Source organism: Nelumbo lutea, chromosome 2, assembly GCF_056320005.1.
Source record: "Nelumbo lutea isolate HS-2025 chromosome 2, American lotus-T2T, whole genome shotgun sequence".
NCBI classification, from domain to species: Eukaryota; Viridiplantae; Streptophyta; class Magnoliopsida; order Proteales; family Nelumbonaceae; genus Nelumbo; species Nelumbo lutea.
The window spans coordinates 110,018,824-110,024,199 of NC_142685.1; the positions used below are offsets into that span (position 1 = coordinate 110,018,824).

Consider the following 5,376-nt stretch of genomic DNA (forward strand, 5'->3'; position numbering starts at 1 on the left):
GGAGGGTTGTCAACATGATACTCGGCTAGGCCAAGGTGTCTATCCACACTATCGAGTCGAGGTCGGTCTTCGGCGAATTGGCTAACTTTGACAATGTGTCAGCTCGAATGTTTTTAGCTCAAGGAATCTGTTGAATGTTGAACCGATTAAGCCTCTAGATGAGCGTTTGCACCTTTTGTAAGTAGCTCGCCATGGTGGGGGTCTGCGTCTCGAACTGGTCGTGGATCTGGTTGACCACTAGCTAGGAGTCACTAAAGGCTTTAACTCACCGGGCTCCGAGGTCTAAGGCGAGCCGAAGTCCGGTGATTAGGGCTTCGTTGTTGGAGGCTTTGAACTCGGACCTGAGGGTGTGCTCTAATATCGTGTCATCAGAGCCGAAGAAGATGAGGCCAGCCCCACTCCCTTGTTTGTTGGATGAATCGTCCACATGGAGAGCCCATATCTGTGGTGTCGGGGCTGGGTCCTATGTGGTGAAGGTACATTCCACGAGAAAGTCAACCAAGGACTAGGCTTTGATGGTGGGCTAATGAGAATAGTCGATATTGAATTCACTCAGCTCCACACTCCACTTGACTAGGTGGCCAGATGCCTCCGACCTCTGGAGCACTTGCTTGAGAGACTGGTCGGTAAGCACCCGAACGTTGTGGGCTTGAAGTATGGTCTAAGCTTCTTCGCTGAGGTGAGTAGTGCCAAGGCCATTTTTTCTAAGTTGGAGTATCGGGTTTCTGCATCGTTGAGAACCTTACTGGTGTAGTAGATCGATCTCTGTACCTAGTCTTCCTCCTTGACCAGTACCGAGTTAATGACCTCATCCCCGGCCAAAAGGTAGAGCAAGAACTCATCCCCTGGGCTCGGTTTTGTGAGGAGAGGCGGCGAGCTCAAGTACCTTTTTAGATCTTGAAATGACCGTTCACATTCCTCAGTCCATTGGAAGTCCTTCATGCACTTGAGGGCCTTGAAGAAGGGCAAACATTGGTCCGCTGATTTAGACATGAATCTCCTAAGGGCGGCTACTCGTTCGATGAGGCAGTGCACTTCTTTGTGGGTCTGGAGGGACTACATGTCAAGGAAGGCCTGGATTTTCTCTAGGTTGGCCTCAATTCCTCTCTATGTCACCATAAACCCCAGGAATTTGCCAGAGCCGATCCCAAAGGTGCCAATGACTTCCTTAAGGTTGGCCAAGTGATGCTTGGCTTTCTTGTTATTCACGAGCATGTTGTCCATGTATGCTTCCACATTTCAGCCGATCTGATCCTTGAAGACCTCATTCACCAGTCATTGATAAGTGACATTGGTGTTTTTAAGGCCGAAGGGCATCACCTTGTAGTAGTACAATCCGCGATCGGTGATGAAAGCAGTTTTGTCCCAGTCGTCTAGGTGCATCTGGATCTGATTATAACTCGAGAACACGTCCATGAAGCTTAGGAGTTCGTGTCTCGCTGTTGCATCGATGAGCCGGTCGATCCTCGGCAGGGGAAAGCTATCCTTGGAACAAACTTTATTTAGGTCAGTGAAGTCAATGCAAATCCTCCACTTCCCATTGGCCTTCTTCACCATTACCACGTTGGCCAGCCAATCTAGGTACTTTACCTCCCGGACGAAGTCGGTGTCAAGCAACTTTTGGCCTTCGTCAGCGATCACCTGCCATTATTTTGCAATGAAGCTTCTCTTCTTCTGCCTGACGAGTTGGTAGCGTGGGTTGGCGTTCAAGCGTTGGGTGATGACCTTGGAATCGATTCTAGGCATGTCTGTTGCCAACCAAGAAAACATGTCGGTGGTCTCTAAGCAATTGCACTAACTCATCCCGAAGATGATCTCCCAGGAGAGAGACGACCTGGACCGTCTTATCGGGGTCTTCCTTAGAGAGCGACACTTGGATGAGATCTTTGACAGGTTGGTCGTGTTGCGTCCTCACGCCATCCCACAGATCTGTGCTCTCGGCCATCAGCGTCTCTACAGTGGAGCACGGTCCTCGGTAGGAGGTCAAGTAGCACTACTATGTGATCCTCTGGTCTCCATGCGCTACTCCCACGCCGTACTGGGTTGGGAACGTCATTGTGAGGTGGAACGTAGAGACTAAGGCCCGTAGAGCGTTCAAGGTCGTCTGGTCGAGGATGGCGTTGTACGATGTCAGGTAGTGGATGACGATGAATTCGGCCATTGCCGTTGCAGTGATGTCCCCATCTCCAATCAGAAGGGGAGGGTGATCCTCCCAATTGGCACGAGTGACTCCCCAACGAAGCCCATCAGGGAGTGTTGACAAGGACGAGGCAATTTTTGTCGATGCTGAGCTTGTCAAACGTGCCCTCGAATAGGACATCTACCAAGCTACCTATGTCAACTAGGATACGTCACACTTCGAAGTTGGCCAACTCGGCAATGATCACCAGGGCATCGTCATGTAGGGTTTGGACCCTCCAAAGGTCATCCTCTGTGAAGGTGATCGGGTCTTTGCGTCTTCTCTTCAAACCTTGGTCATCAATCTCAAGTAGCCACACATATTTTTTGCGGTCCGAACTGCTTTCTCCTCCGACGATGATCTCTCTCGATATTACAGCAATGACATCAGCTGGGGGAGACCGAGGTGGTGGCCAAACTGGTGGGCGCGGTTCTTCCTGTGCTGGCTTCTCGTCCTTGTTGATGAATCCACCAAGGTACCCATGCTTGATCAGGTGCTCGATGTGGTTTCGTGGTCGTGGTCTTTGTGGAACTCGCAGTACTTGTCGCGGTTCCTCTTATTGCCTTGAGTTTTCATCTTCTCAGGATCACGGATTTGCATCATAACTTCAGACAGCATTGTGTTCAGCGGCATGAAGTTCCTATAGGTCGGTGGGGGGGTTCTCGGTCTGCGGTCGGACATGTGATCTTATCTCTAATGATCCCTATCCGCCCTCTTTGTCCTGCGATCTTCGGTATCTCTTCTCTTCTTGTCAGGCCTTTCTTCATTGTCTCTCAACTACACCTGTGGCATGGCTCATTAGCGTGGCGATGGTCTGAGGAGGGTTCTTTGAGATGCTGAAGTTGAATGGAGAGGGCCACAAACCATGCTAAATGGCAGTGACAACTACAGACTGATTCAGATTTTGGACTTGTAGTGCCTTGGTGTTGAACATGGCCAAGTAATCTCTGAGGGATTCTCCCTTCCTCTGTCACACCTACATGAGGCTGGCCGAAGTCTTCTAGTGCTTTTGGTTTGCTATGAATTGTGCTAGAAACTAGATTTCCAACTGCTTCCATGATGCTATGGAGCACGGGGGAAGGGACGAATACCACATCAGGGACGAACCTTTGAGAGTAGCTACAAGGACTTTGCACATCAGGCCCCTGGACGAAGGGTCAGTATTCCCATTGTACTTCTCAAACTACGGGCCCGCCACCCTGTAGGGGAAACTCGTCCATGATTTCTTGGATGAAGGGCGGCTCCTTGGTGGGCTAACCGCTCTGATGCACAGGCTAGACTACGTGTGACGCCACGCTCCTCTGGGCCTGGCTGCACTCCAACTCGATCAAGCGTTGTCGAAACTCTTGGATTTTTGCATCTCTGTCGTCTGGAGCTACAACGTCTGTGGTTCCTTCTTTTTTGGAGACATTTCTTGGCAGCTTGGTCGGTTCTTAAGTGTGCGGTGAAGAAAAGTTTTGGGGAGTTTTTTTGTGTGTTCCCACAGGCGGCACCAATTTGATGCTGCTCGATCCTAGGTGGTGCAAGAACTGAGGTCGCACTCAGATGATCCTTGCCAGTTAGGCGGAGCCAAGGTGAAAGGATGAAGCCGCGATCCAAGGTCTGCAATCAAGAAGGAGATCAGAGGCCCGAGGAGTTATCCCTGGGTAGATACTTCGGTGCTCAAGTCAGTAGAAAGCAAAGGAAGTTGGGCCGAGCAGTTGGAGATCAGTGCTAGTCCGAGCAGAGTAACGATGTGAGAGTTAAGAGTTTGATCCCTTACCTTGAGCGAGGGGGTATCTTTTTATAGTCGAAGATCCATGTCCTAGTTGGATGAGGTTTTCGAGGTTGTTGGGATGAGGTTAACCATCGAGGTCTTCAGGATAAGACGTAATCCCCAGTGAGGTTGTCCCCATCCTATCTCTTGTCTCGGTCGCGCTTATCCATATGACATGGTGTTAGTGTGCTAGATGGATAAGGTATGACATAGTGCTGATGTGGCTGAGATGATAAAATAGGTTACGGAGTATTATAGCACTAACGTGGCCAAAGTGACAAGGCGGCCACATAGGTGCCACATGGCGTCCAAAGCCAATTCATCCACAACCCGAACATTATTGTTTCAAGGATCACTCATTCGAAATGAACGTTAAGTGGGTTCGGATCCAAACTAATCCCCCACCCCCAACTAAATCCCGAGAGACATATGCATCTATACAAAAATTGACAAATTTGCGCAATGTTAATTAAAAGATTATTTGACATTTTGATGCCATCAAATTTTAAACTTGGTGAACACACAAGTGATGTTATCAGAGCATTTAAAAAAATCGATCAGAGCATTCTCATTCGAGAATCACATTCGGATTGTAGTCATCATAAATTAAATATTAGAGGTAATATATTTAACCAAAATCCGACCTTAGCTCAGTTGGTAGAGCGGAGGACTGTAGTTGATAAACAGAAATCCTTAGGTCGCTGGTTCGAATCCGGCAGGTCGGATATTTTTACTTTTAAGATATCATATCGTTCACCATTATTGGTTTCAGTTGTCTCTCCATTTCTACCCTCATTAATATACAACGTTTTTATGTCTTGCATAGGAAAAACGAAGATTTCTTTCTTCGAGAAGTAGGGGTTTTTGAATTTTTAAAATCTCTTCTTCTCAAACAAGAGAACATAGCTACAGTGCTTGAGGCTCTGGTTTTTGTCATTGGGGTTCGGTTTATCTCCCCCACCGTCTTCTCCATCGACCCCCTCTGGCACCGCACCTTCGTGGCAAGATTAGCGGTAGGTTGGAGATCTCAGAACTTTCGATCAAGTGCCCAGGTCTTCTGAATATCTCTCACATCTACAAAGAACCCATCTGGTCCATTGATCTCAGCCAAAGCTCCGGTTGGAGGGGGATACGAGGTCTCGAGCCCAACCAATGAGTGGGCAATTGTGAGAGGGGGCCGGAACTGGACCTTGCAGATCGTAATGCTATTGGTTTGAGAGAAAGCAAGCGAGTCGGCGAAATTCCAATCGGAAGCAGAGGATGTCAATGCTTATCAGTGAGAGAGTGAGAGAGGGATCAGAATTGTACTTGTAGATCGTAGTGCCGTTGGTCCGAGAAAAAGCAAGTGAGTTGACGAGATTCCAATCTACAGCAGAGGATGTTGGTGCTTCTCCCCAATCCGGAGATTCCATCGGAGCATAGGACGCTGCTACTTCTCCTT

At 48.7% G+C, this 5,376-nt stretch overlaps 1 non-coding gene across 1 annotated transcript; it reads left to right on the forward strand.

The window, feature by feature from the left end:
- The first annotated feature begins 4,574 nt into the window (after window positions 1-4,574).
- On the forward strand, window positions 4,575-4,660 carry TRNAY-GUA (transfer RNA tyrosine (anticodon GUA)). Its single transcript is given in 2 exon segments — window positions 4,575-4,611; window positions 4,625-4,660. It is a non-coding gene; the product is annotated as a tRNA-Tyr (tRNA).
- Window positions 4,661-5,376: the final 716 nt, after the last annotated feature.